Source organism: Acomys russatus, chromosome 32 (assembly GCF_903995435.1).
Source record: "Acomys russatus chromosome 32, mAcoRus1.1, whole genome shotgun sequence".
NCBI lineage: Eukaryota > Metazoa > Chordata > Mammalia > Rodentia > Muridae > Acomys > Acomys russatus.
Genome location: NC_067168.1, coordinates 46,180,881 through 46,202,565, shown reverse-complemented (window position 1 = coordinate 46,202,565; position 21,685 = coordinate 46,180,881). Strand labels below are relative to the sequence as shown.

At 51.9% G+C, this 21,685-nt stretch overlaps 1 non-coding gene across 1 annotated transcript; it reads right to left on the bottom strand.

Annotated features, from left to right (window-relative positions):
• Nucleotides 1-3,882: 3,882 nt before the first annotated feature.
• Nucleotides 3,883-4,014, bottom strand: LOC127184521 (small nucleolar RNA SNORA17). The gene has a single exon (XR_007830158.1). It is a non-coding gene; the product is annotated as a small nucleolar RNA SNORA17 (small nucleolar RNA).
• Nucleotides 4,015-21,685: the final 17,671 nt, after the last annotated feature.

Sequence of the window (21,685 nt, the reverse complement as noted above, 5' to 3'; positions counted from 1 at the left end):
GTTCTATCCATTTCCCTGTAAGTGGCAGGGTGTTCTTCACGCCTGAGTGATATTTCCACTGTGGTTATGCACCATATTTTAAAAACCCCATGCACTTCTTGCTGAGCATCCCGCTGACTCCACACGTGGGTTATAGTCATGGGTAGGTTAACCTTGTCTGAGTGTTCCATCACAACAGACAGGGCAACTAAGACATGGTTGGCGCTGAGCAGTGGGGCCCTCACTGGGATAACTGAGTGTGTGGTTCTTCAGTCTTTGAAACTGGTTTGCAAGAAGAATGTGGAAAAGGTTGGAACTAGCCACCTAGTTTTTCTTTATTTCTTTTGACTTCATGATGCCTGGCATGGTGTCATCATGTCTGATTGCTTTATTTATTTTAACTTTAGCACATTGGTTCTCTTCTGCTTTGCTCTGCTTAGCAGTGAGCAGCTTAGAGCAATGTCTACAATGTTGGATCACAGAGTTCCCCAGCAGGTCATTGCTGGGGCCTTGGTCCGCACTACGGAGAAAGTAGAACCCTTTTACTGCAGGGGGAAGGAACCGGAAAACAGAAGCACCACCCTCACGACTAGATTATCACTGCCATGGGGTGGGGGGCAATCATCGAGGAGAGTCTGGCTCTCATGAGATAGAATTAGGGCTGCGAGAGTGGGTTGCTCTACAGGAAGGCCACCCTCAGAGCGCTTGCCTCTTTCTATGCGAGCTGTTTCCTATTCTGTATAAAGTGTCCAGCCTCGGGTATTACATTATAGCAACATAAAATAGACTGAGATGACACAGGGCAGTAATGGTGGGTGGCTGTAAAGTTGAGACGGTGGCATGTAGAATTTCATGAGACCTATGATCAGTACAAGAAATGCTTGTCCGGGGCTTGCTTCATCATGGCCCTCTGGCTTCCTTACCCAGCATGGCGTGGGGGTGCCTGGTTGCCTCATGCTCTGTCTCCTGAATCTCTTCCTTGGATTCTTTAACCCATTTTAGTGAAAGCAGAAGGGATCAGCCCCAGTGACCTCTGAGTGACCTGTGGGCTTTGAGTGACACCAGCTTCTACTGCAGTTGCCTAGGACTAGCAGACTTAATGGGGATTTATTTAGGAAGATCCGGGAAACACAATTTGAAAACTCAGGGCTTATCTCATCTGCTACTGTCAAATTGGAATCTCTCATAGCGTGAGAAATGCAGTCAAGAATCAGGGGGTGGGAGGTGTGAACTAAAGTATAAACTGTCCTAGAAGCAGATTCTCTGAGGTGCAGAGAGAAGAGCTGGGCGCCAGGGGTAGGAGCTTCATCTGTAAAGTGCTCACCATGCTGGCATGCAGCCCCCACCCAGCCCTCAGAGCCTGCGGGAAAGCCGGCTGCTGTGCTAGTGCCTGCTTATACTGTGGAAGTAGAGACAGGCAGGTCCCTGGGCCTGGCTGGTCAGCCCGGCCTACATGCTGAGCCCCAGGCCAGTGAGATGTCATGCCTCAAAACACTAGGCAGGTGGTCCCTGAGGGATGACACTCAAGGTTGATGCTTGGCCTCCACAATCAAGCACGCACATATACACATGCACCCATACCCTCCCACACAGACACACACAAAGGAACTGGGATGGCGGAATCAAAGGCATCATCTTTCTGCACATTGTCTTTGGGCCTGAGCCTACTTAGGGCCACAGAGAAACCTTTCTCTGCCACAGTATCTGAAACTATTTTGTTGTTATAGCAGCTAAACATCTGCTTTCCACCAAAAGCCATGAAAATCAGCTCAATAGGATTTTTTTTTTTTAAGTTTTTGATGCTTCTTTGTGACTTGCACATCGTGCACCCCAGTCCCACTTATCTCCCCACCCTTCCTACCTGCCCTCTGCCCTTGCAACCTCTCCCATGACAGACAAAAAAAGAATCTTGTTATGGAAGCTGTCGTGTGTCACAATGTGTCCCACAGTATACCCTTTTGTCCACACTTTTTTTTTTAAAAAAAAGATTCATTTGTTTATTATGTATACAGTGTTCTGCCTGCATGTTCCCTTGCACGCCAGAAGAGGGCACCAGATCTCACTCTAGATGACTGTGAGCCATCATGTGGTTGATGGGAATTGAACTCAGGACCTCTGGAAGAGCAGACAGTGCTCTTAACCTCTGAGCCATCTCTCCAGCCCCTTGTCCACATATCTTTGCTCACAAATGTTCGTTGCAATAACTCCTTGGTCTGTTTCACGGTCTCTGGCTTCTGCTGCTCTGTCAATACTGGGACTCCTCTCAGATCCTGTTGTTGCCTTGTGTCATGGAGAATTTGGATCTGTAGGACGGGCCCCTTCACACACTCCAGCAGTTCGCTGATGGGGTAGATGCTGCAGTGGGCCAATTCAAAGATCTGGATGGGGCCTGAGAGGGACAGGGCTGGCTCACCAGCAACCTCCACAACCAGGGCCAGCTCTACCCTGCTGCCCAGGTAAGGCACAAGGTCCACTGCTCTGAGTGTTTGCAGCTAGTGAAAGACATGACCAATTCTCCCACTCTCATGACCAGCTCTCCCACTTGCCATCGATGGTGAGGGATGAGGGAGGGGAGGGAGGCATCTCTCCTTTGTCCACAACACAGCCCAGAAGACAAGAGGCAGAAGTGGCTCTTCTGCACTCATGCCCTCGGGGCTGGATCATCTACAACCCCCACATCCGGAATCAGCTCTCCTGTGCTGCCCAGGTGAGGTCCAGGGCCTGCTCTCTCAAGTGCAAAGTCAAGACTTGCTCTCCCACTCTGGTGACCTCTGGTCCAGATCTCCTGCTTGCTGTAGATGGCACGGGCTGAGGGGCATCTCTCACTCACCCATGTCACCTCATGGCAGACAAGTGGCGAGGCCAGCTCTCCCATGCTCACACCATCAGGGCCTGCTCACCTTTGCCCCACCACCAAGGTCAGCTCTACAGTGCTGCCCAGGTACAGGGCCCGCTCGCCCAATTGCTGCAGCTGGTGAAGGGCAGGGTCAGCTCTCCTGCTCTCATGACCCCAGGGCCAGGTCTCCCACCTGCTGCAAATGGCGAGGGGTGATGGGCTGTTCACCTGCAACTCCTGCAATGGGGGCGTGCTCTCCTGAGTACTGCAGCTGACTAGGGATGGGGTCAGCTCTTCTGCTTTTATGCCTTCAGGACAAACTCCCCCCAAGATGCCCAGGTGAGAGGTGGGTCCAGTTCTGCACAGCACTCAGACATCAACGTGTCCCTACCAGCACCCCCATCAGGGACATCTGCTTGGCGTTTGGTGGTAACAGACCCCTGATACTGCAGGGCCATTGACCCAGACATGGCCACAGGCGTCAGCATAGACTGTACCATGGTCCCAGGGGCACTGCTGGCTGCTCACATCAGGCTGTTCCTCACCACCCTCAAGGCTCCAGTTCTGCCTCTCTTCACTGTGCCTACACCCTCCTGTTTCTCTTTCTCTTCCATTTCTCCACCATTTACTTGCTCCTCATAGTGGTGCCTGGTGTCTCTGAGTGTCTGGGGTCCTCTCAGGAGTGCTATGCCCTGCTAGCTCATGCATGATGGCAAGGGCAGGGTCATCTCGGCCATGGCCTGACACACACACCCCCAGGACCATATGGCCTCTGACTGGTGGTCATCTCAGGGTAGCTCCCTATCTGGGCCCCATGGCCCTGGTCTGGGGGTTGTCCTGTCTTGCTCCTCATCTGACCCACCCACATGGCCCTTTGCAAGGTTCTTCTGTCTTGGACTCACTTCCTCCTCGGGTCAGGCGGGGTTCTTTTTAGTCTCCAGCTTGGTCCCCATCCTGGAAGTCTGTCTGGGCCTGCCTGGTGCCGGACTGGTGATGTCTCAGGCTGGCTCCCTGTCCAGGCCCCTGGTGCTGGACTGGTGGTCACCTCGGGCTCGCTTTTTCCAGGGAATGTTAGGCTGCTGATCACGCAGGTGTTCACAGGTCAGAACACTGAGCACAGTCACAGCCTCTGTCCTCTCTGCCACCTTCTGATGCGCACGTGATCCAGCCGCCACACCTGCAACACCTCTAGGGGACGCCCAATAAACTTTATAATAGTAAAATCCACGTAGGGGGCTGAAGAGATGGCTCATGGAGCACATACTGTTCTTCCATCTGGGTTTGGCTCCCAGCATTGACATCAGGCCATTCGCAGCTGTCTGTAACCTGAATACTGAGACCACCCACCTGTACTTGGTACACATAATCCCATGCAGCAATACACATAAACAAAACAACAAACAAACCAATCTTTGAATGCCATGTGCAACAGGAACACAAGTTTTACGTATCATCTAGTCTCTGCCAAAAGAAAACAGTTCAGGTTCCTGATCAGAGACTGTTTCCCTAACCGGTCTCACCCCATCCTTCCCGTGGCTTCCTAAGGACCCACCTGGTGTGCGGTAGACACGCCATATTGGAAGGCTGGACTCTGGGTGGCACTGAACTTCTACTTGGGAAAGGAAGAAAGTTGACCTCAGAAAACAGTGGCCACCTTTGAACTCCCCAGGAGTTTGTGTCAGGCCGCCTGTGTCCTGGCAGCCTGACATAGTTCACCTTAGTGACAGCTGTAAGGGAAAAATATGCTAGCTATACAAACAGATTAGACATAAAAGCAGGGGGTACACTTAGCTATTCTGGGGTGTCATTTTTTCAAGTCCTTTAATGAAGACCTTGTGATTTTTTTTTTTTTTTTTTTTTTTTTTTTTTTTTTGTTTTTTTTTTTTTTGGTTTTTTGAGATAGGGTTTCTCTGTGTAGCCTTGGCTGTCCTGGACTCACTTTGTAGACCAGGCTGGCCTCGAACTCACAGCAATTCACCTGCCTCTGCCTCCCGAGTGCTGGGATTAAAGGCATGCACCACCACGCCCAGCATGAATTTAAAATACTAATCAAAGCAGCTGGTTTTTCTTCTTTCCTTTGTGTATGTGTGTGTGGTGTGTGTAGTTTGTAGTGTGTGTGTGTGTGGTGTGTGTGTGTGTGTGTTTGACTGCATGTATGTATGCATGAATGCCAGAGGTCAGGACCCCAGATGCCTTCCTCAACTGACTTCTATCTTTACTTTTTGAGACAAGGTCTCTCATTGAACTTGGAGCTCACCAGTTTCAGCAAGACTGGCTTGGCCAGGAGGGCCCTGAAATCCTCCTGGGACTGACCCTCCCCCTCCAACACTGGGATTCCGTGTGTTCCCCTCCACACCTGGCTTTTAGCGGTTGAACTCAGGCCCTTTTTGGGCTTGCACAGCACATACTTTCCTGACTGAGATTCTCCCCCACCCCAGCCCTTTTTATGAGCTGAGAGTCGGAAGCCAGCAAGGAAATGGGGCCCTTGGGCAGTGGGAAGGGTGTAGGTGTTTGCTGTAGGCAGAGTCCCACCTGACTTGAACCCTAGTCTTAGCTTTGACTGGAAGTCCTCTCGTAACTCCAAGCAAAAGCTGAACCCAGACCAAATCTGAGCAAGGGAGGTGTCATCACACAGTATGCTGACTGAGTCCCATGTTGGGTTTCAGAGCTGGGCTCCAGAAACAGGCCTAGGTTATCTCCAAATGCGGGGTTCCCCCACCATCAGAGGGGTCACAGCAGTCTACTTTGGCTGAGGAGATGATGGTAGAAGCAAAAAGTAACAGTGTTTTTTCCTAGATTTACTTCATAATTCTCGGAGCCGCGGGGGCCCTGGTCCTCCACCAGGCAAAGCTTTATTGACCTCAGGTTCACGGTGGGCGAAACACCCCGAGTGCCAGCTCTCCACCTTGCAGCCCCAGTCAAACTGCAGTGGTGAGAACCCTCTGGGAAAGCTGGCTTTTCAACAGTGAAGGAATGCCTTTGTGAGACAGGGATCCTGCCCTGTGCACAGGCCAAAGGGGCTGCAGAGTGGAATTTTTCTCTTTTCCTCTTTCTGGCAGGCAGGCGGGTCTTCAAAGTCCGCAGGAAAGGTATGTTTTGACAAGCACACACATACTGCTTTAGAAGAGCCACGGAGGCAAACGCCTCTGTTGCGCCGGAGCCCACTCCCTTCCACCCAGGAGATGAACCGGGTCCAGAAGCCGCACAATGGGACCGGAGCCTGCGCATGCTCGCACGCTTCCCCGAAAGTACACAACGTACGTTTTGTGGTTCCACACAGCAAATTCACTTCCCTTCACCAATGCTAACGCTGGCAGAGCTGTTTGTCCGGCCAGCCCGGGACTGGCAGGGAACAAGCAGTTTGGCAGGATTCGTGAGGCTCCTTTCTGTAGGGGCTTTGGTTTCCCGGCCAGTTGAAGCCAGTCCAGTTACTGCCCCAGCGTTCTGCCAAATAAAACAAGGAGGGAGCCTTTCTAGAAGCCTGGCCTTGTGACTGCGAGATCAGGGGAGGGATCGCACGCTGAGGGGGACGGAGGAGGCCAAGGCCCAGGGTTTCCCTTCTCCAGCAAGGGTCTGATTCTGGTCTGTGGGATGTAGACCCATCCCTGGCTAACGGCTGGCGCCGAAGCCACCACCTTCACCCTCTCACAAGCCGGACCTCAGTAACCTGCAAGCAATGGAGTCCGCCTGTAATATGAAGTAATCTTGCGTACCTGAAGGCCCGGGGCTGGATTCTCGGCACTGTGTAAACTGTGTGTGGTGGCTCGTGTCTGTAATCCTAGCACTCGGGAGATCAAGGCGGAAGGATCCGGTACTCAGGGTTATCCTTGGCGAGGTAGTGGGTTCAAGGGCAGCCTGGGACCCTGACCAAAAAGAAATAAATAGAAAAAAAGGGGCATTCTAAGCAGAGTCCTACCCAGAAGCAAAGGCGATGTCTAGAAAGACCCAGTCCCTCCCAGAGTAACCCCGGAGTTGCCTTTCCTCAGCTCTAAGCAAGGGTCACTAAAGCAGTGATGCCAGAAAGCATACAAGCAAACCTGAAACCATCCGGAAATGGCACTGAAGGGGGTCTAGTGCTCACCTCATTTCCTACCCACGGCTGCATCTCTGACATGGCAGGTCTCCGCTCTGGGATCGCCCCTGAAATGGAGGCCCTCGTCCTATCGTAGATGGATTACATTCTCATGCCTGGGCAGCTGTGCTAACCGCTGGAGCCATTGGCGTCCGGACAATGCAGAGGCTATTGGATATGGGGCCGTAATGTGATTCCGTAGATGTGAGAAATGTTGGAAACTCAGGGGCGGGGTCGTCATCTTCTCACATAGCCCTGCACAGTATTGTCGGGGTTCCCGCCCCCCTTGTTGTTGTTTTAAATGATGCCTCTGAAAGCCTCATAGCAGATACCCGCGTTCAGTCCTGCAGAGGTTGTGGAGGGTGCGGGACTTGGCTTCCTTGAAGATGGGCAGGGCAAAGCAAGGGGCAAACCCCAGGCTGGGGGGGGAGGGGAGTCACTGGAGGAGTAACTCTTGTGGTCACTTCAGGTCCTTGCTGTGGGGCAGTCCTCTTGTTCTGACAATTATTTTCTGACCACAGACTTCGGCTTCTAATGCTTGAGATCTGAGCATGTCAATTCTATTAAGCCCAGGTCACACACACTACTTACACGTCCCTGGTTTTCTCAAGCCCGACCTGAGGAATAGTGGAGATGCACAGCCTGGAGTCTATCCAGGGTGGAAAGGCCCTAATTCAAAGCCAGTTCTATTTCTAGACACATATGTAAAAAGTATATATACAAGCCAGCTGTGAAGGTGCACACCTTTAACCCCAGCACTCAGAAGGTAGAGACATGCAAATCTCTGAGTTTGAGGCCAGCCTGGTCTACATAGTGAGTTTGAGGACAGCCAGTGTGTATGAGTGTGTGTGTGTGTGTGTGTGTGTGTGCCTGTGTGTATGAGTGTGTGGTATGTGTGTATGGTGTGTGTCTGTGTTGTGTGTGTATGTCTGTTTGTGTGTTTGAATGTGTGTGTGTGTCTGTGCCTGTGTCTGTGTGTATGAGTGTGTGTGTCTGTGTCTGTGTTGTGTGTGTGCCTGTGTCTGTGTGTATGAATGTGTGTGTGTGTGCCTGTGTCTGTGTGTATGAATGTGTGTCTGTATGTATGAGTGTGTGTGTGTGTATGTGCCCATGTCTGTGTGTATGAGTGTGTGTGTCTGTGCCTCTGTGTGTGTGTGTGCTCACGTGCCCGCGTGTGTATGTGTGTGTGTGTGTGTGTTGTACCTGTGTTTGCCAGTACCTATGTGAAGGCCTGCGGGTAGCCTTGGGTGCTGTTTCTTAGTCACTATCTACTTTGTTTTTGTTTTTAAGATTTTATTTATTATGTATACAGTATGATCAGATCACATTACAGATGGTTGTGAGCCACCATATGGTTGCTGGGAATTGAACTCAGGACCTCTGGAAGTGCTCTTAACCACTGAGCCATCTCTCCAGCCTCATCACTACCTACTTTGTAAAGATTATTTTTGGTTCAGACAGTATATCTCATTGACTAGGAAGTCACCAAGCAGGCGAGGCTGGCTGGCTGATGAGCATGGTGGGTTTATTTGTCTCCACCGGCCCAACACTGGGATTGGAACATCATTTCAGAATTTTGCTGTTGTTAAAGTAGGTTCTAGACTCGGACTTAGGCCCACTTTGCAAGACAAGCATTTTACCAACTTTACCATCTTCCCAGCCTCAATTTTTAGTTTTTATTATGTCACATGACAAGACTTTTATACAAAGGAAGACTGGGATAAGAAAGGCAATGAGGAGCTGGAGACATGGCTCAGAGGTTAGGAGCACTGACTGCTCTTCCAGAGGTCCTGAGTTCAATTCCCAGCAACTACATGGTGGCTCACAACCGTCTATAATGTGATCTGGTGCCCTCTTCTGGCCTGCAGGTGTACATGCAGGCAGAGCATTGTATACATTGATAATAAATAAATAAATAAATAACCCCCCCCCCCCTTTATTTTAAAGAAAGAAAGGCAATGAAGTGCACTGGGCAGGTAGAGGGGGGGAAGGGAGAAAATGCAGCAAACAATGCCAGGCGCACTGATCAGGAACCACTGATGCTCATGGCTGGGCAGAGGCAGCACTGGGGGCATCTGCACTGCCCACAGGTCACCATGGACTGCTGGAACCGTGCTGGAAGTTCCTAATAGTTTCAGTTCTAGGATGAGAGAGAGACAGAGACAGAGACAGAGACAGAGAGACAGAAAGAGACAGAGGGGGGTGGAGAGCGCTCAGGTTGTAGCCTCTTAGTGAGGCTCCAATCCTGAGGGCAGGATAAAGGCCAAAATGTCAGGCAGGAAGCAGCAAGGGCTGAGGGCTTGGAAGAGACAGCGAGCATGCTCCAGCAGGACTCCATCAGTTGACATGACAGACACGGGCTGGAAGGCTTCCTTCATCTGCCGCCAGCTGTCTAGAGGGAGGTGGGGGAGATGGTGGGGCAGACAGGTAGGTGTTTTCAGGGAAAATAAATACCGGATTTTCTTCTACGGAATACAGTTTCCTCCCTAAGAGCCTCAGCCCTGAGGTATCATCATTGAACAGTTTTCCTATAGCCAGGCATCTCAGAACTTGGCAAGCTGAGGCAGGAACATTGTTGTGAGTCTGAGGCAAGGCAGGGCCTCAGAATTAGACCTTGTCTCAAAAAGAACAAAAACAAAACAGATAATTGTTCTGTGCCTTATGGCATGCTAAGGACAGACAGAGTCTTCTGTGGAGGACAAGGAAGAATCAAGCCCTCTGTCCGCACAGCTCTCAAGTCCAGGTGGGACTTCAGACCAATCAGCAGAAGATAAAGTACATTGTGTGACAAGACCCCAGAAAGGTAGCCCCACACAGTCCATGATGGTGACCCAATGAGCTTCACTGGGGTTATTTACAGGAGTATAGGTGAGGGGCTACTTATAGGAGCAGAAATGACTCAGTGACAGTCGCACCATCGAAGCCCACCTCAGCATGGGTGACAGCTCACAAAAGCTGGGTGCCCTGAGCATACTGCACAGCCTGCAGGCAGCTCGGCAGGTTGAGGAGTGTCCTTCCCAGGAGCCTCAGTTGGTCTTAATCTCTTCCACCCAGCCCAGCGGGTCTCTGCTCTTCCAGGCCCATGAATCAGGTCTAATAATGGCTGGTCTGAGAATAACTCTCAGCTGTCTTTACTGTTTCCATAGTCTTGGTGCAGAGGGGACCTAGTGAATCTAGTCAGTTTCAGGGACTTCCTGAAGCTATTTTGAGTTGTTTGCCTTCTGGTTAAATCCAGGAGTGTCTTAATCAGTGCTGTATTGCTGTGAAGAGACATCATGACCATGGACACTCTTATAAAGGAAATCATCTAACTGGGCCTGGCTTACGGTTTCAGAGGTTTAGTCCGTTATCAGCATGGTGGGATGCATGGTGACATGCAGGCAGAGATGGTCCTGGAGAGAGCTAGCTGGGAGTCTACACCTGGATCTGCAGGCAACAGAACTGAGAGGGACACTGGGGCTTAGCTTGAGCATTTGAAACCTGAAAGCCCGCTCCCCGACCCCACCCCAGTAACACACTTTCTGCAAAAGACCACATCTAATAGTGCCACCCCCTAGAGACCAAGGATTCAACTACATGAGCCTATGCAGGGCCATTCTTAGTCAAACACCACAAGGGGCTTTCCTGAAGGACGAAATGCTCAATCTCAGAGGAACCGGATTTACAAGTAATCCTAAAACCGACGCCGGCTTTGAAGACAAGCTAGGACGAGGACGGTGTGTCAGAGACCCTAGGAGCCCTCTCAGGGAAGGTGGAAGAAGCCGAGCTCTGGATGAAGAGAATCAGCCTCAGGGGGTGGGAGATGTCCACAGGCATGGAGGGGGAAGCAGCTGCCGAGAGCAAGCAAGGTCAACGTGGCTGGGGCAGGAAAGAGGACGAGCAAGGTCAACGTGGCTGGGGCAGGAAAGAAGACAAGCCGGTATCAATGGGGCAAGTAGGTCAGTGAAGGGCAGAGAGCATAGAAGAAGGATCTAGAAGGACATGGAGGCCTTTGACAGGGAAAACGCAGCTCATGCTCCGAGAGGTCCTCTCCAGCCGCGCAGGAAAGAAGAGGTTGGAGGGAGATGGGGAGACAAGGTGTCTTAGATGAGAGAGACCTATTGAGAGACTTCCTAATGCTTCAGACAGTACCAAAGCAAGCGAGGTTTCAGTTCCCCCAGACAGAGCAGGTCCCTACTTATAGGCCTCCGAGGGATGGGGAGGGCCTACGCAGTCTCAGCTAACGTGTGACCTGCACTACTGTCCTGTTGTCTGCAGTTCCTGGTAGGTAGGAAGCTCACTGTATGTGGTGGCAGCTTGCCACAGTAGCACCTAGAGGGGAGAATGGCTGCAGGGCTGAGTAGGCAGACCTTATGATGGCTTTTGGAGAAGCGCCTGGAAGGTTTGGATTTCTCCATGAAGCCTAGGGGTATGAACCTTTGCATAGGCCAACAGTGATGGGGAAGGATGCTGAGATCCCAGGCTGATCTCAAAACACTGCAGAAGGGTGTAACAATAGGCTGGCCTTGACCTCTGGCTCTCTTTGCTTCCAGCCCAAGTTCCTCTATAAGGAGCCCACACATGCTGCTGTAGGCATTGGTACCCGGCTCCTGAGTACCCGCCTACTGCTCACACTGTGTATGGGTGACACTGGTCCTGTAATGGACCCTCTCCTCTGCCCCAGCATCTACAGTCTGACCTAGCCAGGCTGCTCCTAACCAACCTCTCCTCTCCCCAGTCATGTGGCTCTGACATCATTCCCAGATCTCTCCATGGACCTACACACTGTTGGCTTCCTGTCTACAGGCTTCCTCCTCCTCTTCCAGAAATCTCGCCTGTCTCCTGTCTGTGCTTGACTCTATCTCCCTTCCCCCTTCAGTGGCATACAGACTCAGGCTGAAACCAGCCTGGAGAACCTGTTTGATCTGGCTAAGAGCAGAGAGGTCATTATCTGAATAGATTGTGTGGTCCATTCTTGGCCAGATCAAAGCTCCCATGTGGTGGGCCTGGGCCCACCGCCATGCCACACCCACACAAGTTACAACAGTGGGTGTTGGATGCTAACTGTGTACATGTGTATAGATGTGGATGTGCACGCTCCTGTGTATACACCACATAAAGCCACAACCACACTACTCTGTTCTTCTTGTTGTTTGTTTATTTGTTTTTCTAGACAAAGTGTCTCTTGTAGCCCTGTCACTTGCTCTGTAGACCGAGCTGGCCTCACACTCAGAGATCTGCCTGCTTCTGCCTCCAGAATGCTGGCATTAAAGGCCTAGGCCTTTAATTTGCTGCCGCTGCCACCACCTGGCTCAACCACGTTCACACTATGGTTGTTTAGTTTATCTGAGGCCATCCATGTGACCATGTGATGAATTGCAAAGATGTTCATGCCCTTATTAGACAGGTCCTTGAACCAATCACAAACCAGCTCCTCCCTGGATGCTTTTGTCTTCTCCTGTAGTGTTTCTCAGATAATCTCCCCATAAAAACCAGCAAGACAAGGCCACTCCAGGAGAGCCTTTCCTGCTGCCACAGTGTGCTAATCACTTCTCTCTGCCTGAGACTAAACACCTCATGAAAAACAACTGATCAGACAGAAGAGTTCATTTGATCCACAGTGTGAGAAAATAATAGTCATCTGAGTGGAAGAGGCATGGCAGCAGATGTCGAGTGTACCTGGTGAGGTGTGGCTGCTGGGTGTGGCTGGTGCTGTGGCTGCTGGGTGTGTCTGGTGCTGTGGCTGGTGAGGTGTGTCTGGTGCTGTGGCTGCTGGGTGTGGCTGGTGCTGTGTCTGGTGAGGTGTGGCTGGTGCTGTGTCTGGTGAGGTGTGTCTGGTGCTGTGTCTGGTGAGGTGTGTCTGGTGAGGTGTATTGTTGATGGTGTCTTGCTGGTGTGAGGTGTGTCTTGCTGTGTCCTGGTGTGTCTGGTGCTGTGTCTGGTGTGTGTCTGGTGCTGTGTCTGGTGAGGTGTTTTGGTTGAGGTGTGTCTGGTGCTGTGTCTGTGAGGTTGTCTTGAGGTTTTGGTCTGTGTCTGGTGAGGTGTGTCTGGTGAGGTGTGTCTGGTGCTGTGGCTGGTGAGGTGTGTCTGGTGCTGTGGCTGGTGAGGTGTGTCTGGTGCTGTGGCTGGTGAGGTGTGTCTGGTGCTGTGTCTGGTGAGGTGTGTCTGGTGTGCTGTGTCTGGTGAGGTGTGTCTGGTGCTGTGTCTGGTGAGGTGTGTCTGGTGAGGTGTGTCTGGTGCTGTGTCTGGTGAGGTGTGTCTGGTGAGGTGTGTCTGGTGCTGTGTCTGGTGAGGTGTGTCTGGTGAGGTGTGTTGGGTTGGTGTGTTGGTGTGCTGTCTGGTGAGGGTGTCTGGTGCTGTGTCTGGTGAGGTGTGTCTGGTGCTGTGGCTGGTGAGGTGTGTCTGGTGCTGTGGCTGGTGAGGTGTGTCTGGTGAGGTGTGTCTGGTGAGGTGTGTCTGGTGCTGTGTCTGGTGAGGTGTGTCTGGTGAGGTGTGTCTGGTGAGGTGTGTCTGGTGCTGTGTCTGGTGAGGTGGGTCTGTGTCTGGTGAGGTGTGTCTGGTGCTGTGGCTGGTGAGGTGTGTCTGGTGCTGTGGCTGGTGAGGTGTGTCTGGTGAGGTGTGTCTGGTGAGGTGTGTCTGGTGCTGTGGCTGGTGAGGTGTGTCTGGTGCTGTGGCTGGTGCTGTGTCTGGTGAGGTGTGTCTGGTGAGGTGTGTCTGGTGCTGTGTCTGGTGAGGTGTGTCTGGTGCTGTGTCTGGTGAGGTGTGTCTGGTGCTGTGGCTGGTGAGGTGTGGCTGGTGATGGTTGGTCACGCTGTATCCACAGTCAGGAGGCAGACAGGACATGAAGCAGGGACAAGCTGAAAAACCTTGCTGGTCACTTCCCAGTGACCCACTTCCTTCTCCAAGGTTCCACATTCTAAAGACTCTGCTACCTTTTAAAATAATGCCAGGAACTGAGGACCAAGTGTTCAAACACACGGCCTGTGGGTGGAGTCACATTCAAAGCCCACACCCAGCTCCCCCCACGCCCACCCAGCTCCCCATCCCGCACCCAGCTCCCCATCCCGCACCCAGCTCCCCGCTAACCCCCAGCCTCAAAGTTACTTCTTTCCTTGGCCTTTTTCTTGATGTAGAACTCTTCCCCTCTCTGTCTGGATTATATCCATAATGCATGTCCTCAAAATATACAGTAGCTTTGACAAGAAGTATCACTTTCCCTATGACTGCATCTTGCCAGCGTAGGCTAGGTCTCAGGCCTCACTCCTCTACCTGCCAATTGTCTGACAGTTGGCTGGTTGGGGCCAGGACAGTCCCGCTGTCTTAATGCTGCTTCTAAGTCAAGTGTCCCACACTAAGCAGGCCAGCCTGGGCAGGCTGTCACAGAGATAAGAGGAGTAGAAGGGTCACATCTCCCAGCATCCTGTTGGATCCAGCCATTCCCATGGCTGGATGCAAAGAGAGAGGGAGGTCACAAGAAGTCACAACTTCCAAGAGGTCATGTGCATGGCAGCAAGAAGGGGCGAGGGCTCAGTCCGTGGGCGTGCGTGCTCACTACCTTCGCACTGTTCTCTTTCATTTATTTTCTTGGTGAAGGAGCAGAGTGCATTCAGTTGAGAGCTTGGCCTCATTAATAGTGGGGAACACTGGTTAAAATTTTTGCTTATTTTTAAAATATATAAGGGATGAGATTTATCCCTGGGTGTATTGTTCTGAGTTTAACCTCAAATTATACATACCACAAACAAGACAGAACTAATCCATTCTCCCCACCTCCAACTCTTTTAGTCTCTGACATTTTGAAAGAGCATGCCAGGGTTCTATTTCCAAACTTTGTTTGTTTGCTGTTTTTTAGATAAAGGTACTAAAGTGTCAGCAACACCCCTGGGACAGTCTACAGCCAAAACTTTGGATAAAGCGACAGGGTCAAAGCCTCTTGCGTTAGATGGGGTGTGTCGTGGATGGTTCCCATGTCGCTTGGAAACTGCAGTAATACATTTTAAGAGTATCCATACCGAGCGATCTCAGCACAAAGAAACCTTCACTCTGGCATCTTACAAAAAAAAAAAAAAAAAAAAAAAGGAGAAGCCCTGAAAGGCTTAGTGCCAGGGAAAGAGCCGGAGCAAAGACCCAAAGCTTTTGCTCAGCCCTGTGTTCTTCTGTTTGTGGGGACTTCTCTTACTATTGACCCCTCTGCTCTACAACACTTGCCTCCATCCTCCTGAAAATGGACTGGCCTCTGAGTGTGCCGTCCCCATCACTGCCGGCAGACACTAAATACAAGCCCTTTCTCCATGGAATCCTATTTGGTGCTGGCTGCCCTGCCCTGTGTCCTCTAGGCTTACAAAGCAAGTGATCTTAGTGGCTGGAAATTCTAATCTGCAGCATGATCGTTCCCTTCTGCAGAAATGCTCCTGAGCTCTACCTATCTCTCATCTGGTGGGGCCTGCTTCCTTAAATCTGGGTTCGCCCTATCAATCTGGGCTGACAGTGGTGTGGGAGGCAGTGGGGGGGGGGGGTGCAGCTGTCTCTGCTGTGACACTGCTGGCATTTGGGGACGAGCCTATATGGCAGTTATCCAGGTGCTAGATATGGAGCTAAGCTGTCCCTACACTTTCCTCCACCAAGGTCTCTGGTGGTGCCTTCGACTCAGAGGTGCATCTTCATGGGGCTCTTGGCATCCATGGAACTTTGCAGTATCTTCGGCATCATGTCTTTGTGGTCAGAGGACATAATGACCCCATCATAACCCTGGCTGATTCCTAAACAGTGACTTACACTTACAGAATGTGTCTAGTGTCTCTAGCTGAGCTAGAGTGTGAGCTAGTGAAGGAAAACCATCCTTCGGTTCCAAAAGCGAGGCCCCGGTGGTGTCCGAGGTGTGGGTGGGACCCTGGTGGTGACCCCCAGGTGCTGTAACCAGGTTTTGAGCTCTCGCTATGAGGTTAGTGGATCAAGGCAAAGCTGTTGAAAGTGGAGCATGTGACAAACATGATATCCTCTTTACAGATCGGCACCTCTGGGTTGTATTTCTTCTGCCTGGCTGCAAGGAGAAAGTTGGCTTCTCTGCAAGGCCCTCTGCTCTTGAAGGCACCCGCATGGCTCGGTAGGCCCTGCTGCCACATCCCGCTGGAAGTGTGCCCGCCTCACCTACCGATGTCTCAACATTCCTGTGAGGAGGGTAGGGGAGCTGTGACTGGGGGTATCATGTCACAACCAAGTCAGCCATCCTTTGGAGCCTTTTCAAGGCTCCCCCTCTCTCCTTCGGCTCACCGCCCTCTCTGCTGCTGTCACCAGGATATCAGCGTCCAAGTTAACACAGGGCCCCAACCCAAGGAGGCAGCAGCTGCATTGACAGCCCAGTGAGTGGCCCACCCTGGGGACCCACCGTGGGAGCCTCAGCTGTCACCTTCCTATGGCCTTCAACTCCCTCCGAGCCCCCCCCCCCCCGCCCCAGCAGAAAGCCGGAAACAGAAGCCAGTTTCTCCCTGTTTACAAGGCCAGGTAAACTGTGAGGCAGACAGCTCTCCGTCTCCCATTGGACGTTCACGTCTTAGCCCCGAGCCAAGGACCTCTAAATCCAGCCACAACTGCCATTCCAGAATGGGGGAGGGGGGCAGTGAGCCTGCAGGGTAGCAGCGGGTGCCAGTGAAGGTCTCAGAGTTAAATTGGAAAGGAACTGGGGTGACACAGGTGGCATGTTGTCCAGCTCCCTAATGATGAGAGAAGTCGCTGGTGAGGTGAAAACCGCCAGGCCCAAATCTGTGTTTAAAAGCTTCCCCGTGGTTTCTAGTCACCAGCCTAGCTCAGTGTCTAAAACAAAGGGGATGAATTATGGAACAGAACGAGGGGCACTAGCTAATTTCCCTACTGATCCCTGCAAAGTGAGTGCTTTATTCTAAGGATGGCAGCTCTCCTCGCTCTCTCTGGAGAGACGCCGACGGACCCAAACGTCCTTACAGTTTCCTTTCCCGACTCCATGGCTTTTTCTACATATATTTCCAAAATATGTATATTTCACAGTAGGAATTCAAGTCTGTGATTCTCTGTCTTAAGGTTACCTGGTTGATGTAACTGACTAACACACACAAGAGTGTTAGAATGTGTGGCTAGCTTGTCTGGGTAATATAGAGCCATCCACGTGGGGCACCCGGGTAGCTCTGGTCCAGCTCTGACCGGAACCAGTAAAATAATCATGATAATTTCATGTTTCTGTATCACCTTTCATCAGGGAAGATAAAAGGGCTGCACAAAGTCGGGCGCCCTCTTTGATCTATCTCCTGTCTAGTGCACTCAGATCCATTGTATATTCCGCGCCCACTCTGCAGATGGCTCCCCTTACGTGGAGCAGCAGAGAGCCCCCACCACCACCACCACCACCACCACGGCAGCTGCCAGGAGGACCCTTGGTGGCGATTCTGCTGAACCGTCCTTGAGGCGAGAGGGAAGGATTCAGGAGCTGATGCGGGTGGATGTCGGATGGGTGTGGGCACTGCCCGAGGCTCTGACTTTGCTCCCTTCTGGCACACCCAGTGCTTTGGTTCTCAGCTGCATGAGAAAGACTCTGAAATATATATCCCAGGCTCACATTCTCGAGCCCAGCCAGGCATCCCAGCTGTCCCCCAGGCATCCCCAGTCTCGGGTTTCACTGGACACAGCGTCCAGCACATGTGATGTGCTTGTTGACCAGGGTTCTGTCCCGGCCGTCCCTCCCAAATAGTTCCTTTTCCTGACATCCCCGTTCCTGCTGTTAGAGTGACAGCTGTGAGGAAGGTGGCCAGGGGCTTTGTGCTTTCAGGAAACCTGCTTTTCAGAGAGGGTACGGGAGGGTGCCCCCAGGAGGAGGAGACCTTTGGGGGCTGTGAGGTTTGGTCGCGATGGCACAGGGCTGTGGGTCTCCTTGGACAACAGGATCAACACTGGCTACCCTGAGAAGAGGGTGGGAACAGCAGGCTCTGAGGCAGCAAAGAAACTTCTGGAACAGAGAAGCTGCAGCCTGCTGGTGTTACCAGAGCTGTGAGCAGAGGCCTGATCTGAGTTCAGACCAGAGTAATCCAGGTCGGTTTCTATCTATTTGCAATTTCTCCCGGTACAAAAGAATAAGAGAAATAAAGCCTCCCTTTCTGAAAGCGCCTTTAAGCAAATTAATGAAAACAATCTTAATTTAATGTATATGAATAATAGCTTAACCAAGACAAGCTCCAACAAGCCTTCATCTCTCTTCAAGGAGCATTTTACACCATTTACAACACTGGTGGTAAAAGGGGAGATTTGCTCACTGTGACCACATTGGGGAAGGGGCAGAGATGTTGAGAGGTCCCCTCAGTCCATTTGTAAGGTCTTGACTTGAGGTTTACGTTTAAATAGAACAAATGATGCAGCGTAGTGTGGCCATCCTGCCGTAACAACCCATAGCCCTTGTCTGCTGTTGTTGTTTTCTTTTTGTTTTTGTTTTTGAGACAGGGTTTCTCTGAGCTCTGGCTGTCCTGGAACTTGCTCTGTAGACCAGGCTGGCCTCAAACTCAGGAAGATCCACCTGTCTCTGCCTCCCAAGCGCTGAGATTAAAGGCGTTATCCTTGTCTGGACTCAGGTCTCTCCTGCAAGGTGGCCTCACAAGCTGTCCATGTGTGACATCCCTGTGCGAGTTCCTTAGCCCTTTCCTTGGCTGAGAGTCTTAGGAGGAAACTCCAGTTTCTTTGGGCCCATTGTCTCAATTGTCTGATAGCCAAGAGGAGGGACACAGGTGGGTCCTTAGAAAATCGCGCTGCTGCCCAGATAGTCAACACGGGAGGGGGCGGGGAGTACTGAGGCGGTACAGAGGATCCCACACCAACAGGAGTGCTGCCCAACCCAAGGGAGGTTTCCAGTAAGGTGCCTGCCTGCGCTTCCTGGCTCCCTCAGCCACCTTCGTCTGTCCTCTCTCCCTCCACACAGGCAGTGCCTGGCAGGGAAAGGGGGACAAAAAAAATCCCATCCTCCATCTAGGGTCCTCGACAGAGTTCCTCTCTTCAAAAAGCAGCCGAACTGAAAACAAAGAGCCCTTCAGCAATCACTGGGAAAGTACCTGGAAGCTGGGCTAGGCTGGTGCACCAGATATCCCCACTTCCTCCTTCTGTAAGGATTTAACCCTTGGGGCCCACCTGTTCAGGCATGCCCACTGACGGAGAGGGTGAGAGTGGGTGGTCTAATGGAGACTGCTGCCCACCCCCACCGCCCACATGCTGAGCGTTGGAAACCATTCCCAGGGCCCCTTTCCTAGCCTGTGGAGGTCCCGCACCTCCCCACAGGGGCAGCAGGTAGCCTGTGGGCAGAGGAGAGCCTCTGTTGAGGTCATGCTGCGCCCTCCTCTAAATTACTCCAGACTGTAGAAAACAGGTTTTTATTCAGCCTGGGCCTTGCCTCAGGAGACCCCATTTTACAAGCAGCCTTTGACTCAGTTTTAAGAGAGGAGGCCGGCAGGGCCCAGGTGAACCAGGAAGCTAACTGCACACGCTGCTGGCTCGCCCATCCAATGCAGACTGACTTATCCGTGGGGATAGAAACGGAGCCGCCGGATAAGCTTCTTTTGAATTGAGAGAGTAGGGGCACATGGCCGTATTAGAATCAGACCATCAGACACAATAGAACAAGAAACAGGAGTTGATGCCTCATCCGGACCCCGGTGTGCCCACTCCAGGGAGAGGTGGGAGGGGGTGTAGAAGTGGAGGGTGTAGACACAGATTAAGGGGACTGAGCTTTGTGGGGACACTCGAAGGCACCCACTGTCCCATTTTAATAACTTTATATTTAGAAATCTTGCTCTTTTCAGTCTCCCAGGAAGATCTCCTGCCCACAGGGGAAATGGCTCCCCTCCCAAGAGACTGCCTACCAGGATTTAAACCATTCAGCCTGCAAATTCTTAATGGGCTCAGGATCAGCCTGGCTGCCAGGAGCCAATCTGTGGCATCACTGGACCCTAAGCCTTTATGGGAGGTATCCTGCCAAGATGTCCACGGCCACACAGCCCCTGGCCAGCCTGTCAGGGGGTGAGCTGTGGAAGAACAGGCAGGGAGTGGGAAGAGAGGAGCCTAGTCAGTTTGGAGCAGAGACTATCATTCCCCTTCTGATCTGGCAGGTGTTTGGAGCTGTGTTCTCAGGGTGCTGCTCTGTGGGCTCCCTGATGGCTGCCAGCTCTCCACTGGGTCCCCACTCCTGTCCTGTCTCTGTGTTAAAGCTTTTGCCACAGCTCTGGGAGACCCAGCTCTTTCCCTCCTACCTTCCCGGTCCTCTGTTCTGCAGGGCGAACCTCCACCCAGCCATCCCTCCACCTTGCAGCAATTGCCACGCTGTCGCTATCGACAGTGTGGCCTGGTTTTCCCTCCCACAGTTCCCAGAGTGGCAAATCATTCTGCACAGCATTCTGGGAGGTCCCAGGGAAACCACCGAACCCTCTAGGTAAATCTGAGGCAGTTATCCCCTCCCTCCCTCCCCTGAGGTAGAAAAGGAAGGCCCTGGCATAGATACAGCATTTTCTCATATTCTTCCGCCGTACATCTGTGCTCTTGGATCAAATGAAACAGAACTCAAGAACCCGGAGGCTGGTTCCTGGCAGTCTTCCTGAAACTTCCTTGCTCAGGGTCGGGGTGTGCGTGGGAGGGCTGTGGGTCAAAGGTCATGGGTGGGGTTGCGGGGGGCGGGTGCCAAATCATGGTATTTCCCAGGTGAGCGCACATTTGCTGCTTCACATCCTGGCTGGGCACGCTTGTTTGCTGCGGGGGTTTGGTTTGATTTGGTTGAATTTTCTTGAGACAGGGTTCCACTTTGTAGCCCAGGCTAACTGCAAAATATTATTCTACCTCAGCCTCCCTGAACGCCAGGATAATACACATGAGCCGCCATGCCTGGCCATCGCGAGCTGGTTTTTTTTATCTCTCCCTTCAAAGACACTGGAGAGGGAATGTCACATCTCAGTGTGAGCAAAACCAGAGGCCCCAGTCAAAGGAAAGAGTTAAATACATTTGCTGTGAAGCTCCCCCCACCAGCCCCTCTTACCCTGACCCCCCACCCCACCCCCTGTGAGTGAGACAAGGGCTATCGAGGTAGTACAGTGGGTAGAGAGGCTGCTAACCCTGTTTTCCTGATTCCCAACCCAGGGCACCTGTGTGGTGGGAGGAGCAAGCCAACTCCATAAGTCATCCTTGGACACATGTTGTTGCACACGGTCACACACACAGGCACACACACATACACAGACAGACACACACACACCCCAAATAGTGAAAATAAAAATAAACCAATGTTAGAGCTGTGTGTGACTCTGACTCCCCAGGATTATCTTTCCCCTAAATGTCCCAGCACTCCAGCCTGGGTCACCAAACAAATCCCAACTCTCTGAAGTTTGGGGAGCTAAAATACCTTTAAAGAGCTCTGGTTATGTTACGGAAAGGCGGCTTTTCTAAAAATACCTGAACCTTTATATTTTCCTCCTGAGGGGCCAGCAGGAGCCTCTGCCCCCCACGGCCAGGTCCACCCCATTAGAGCGAGTGAAAACACACGTCGGATGATTGATAGAAGCCAGTCTTCCCGAGCCTTTATAGCACCACAGCTCTGCCGAGCCACCAGGAGAAACTGCTTTGATGGGATGAAACATCTGTCACCCCAGGCCCAGTGCTCAAGTCCGCGCGTGGGACTGAAACAGGAGAAGGCGCTCAGGTTAAACACATCTGATGACCAGAGAAGCCTCGGAAATAGTATTCCCAGACAGTATACGTGGAATATTCAAAGCCAAGAACCCCTCTGGATGGAGGGCATCTCTGTAGACAATCATAGCTGTGTGTGATGT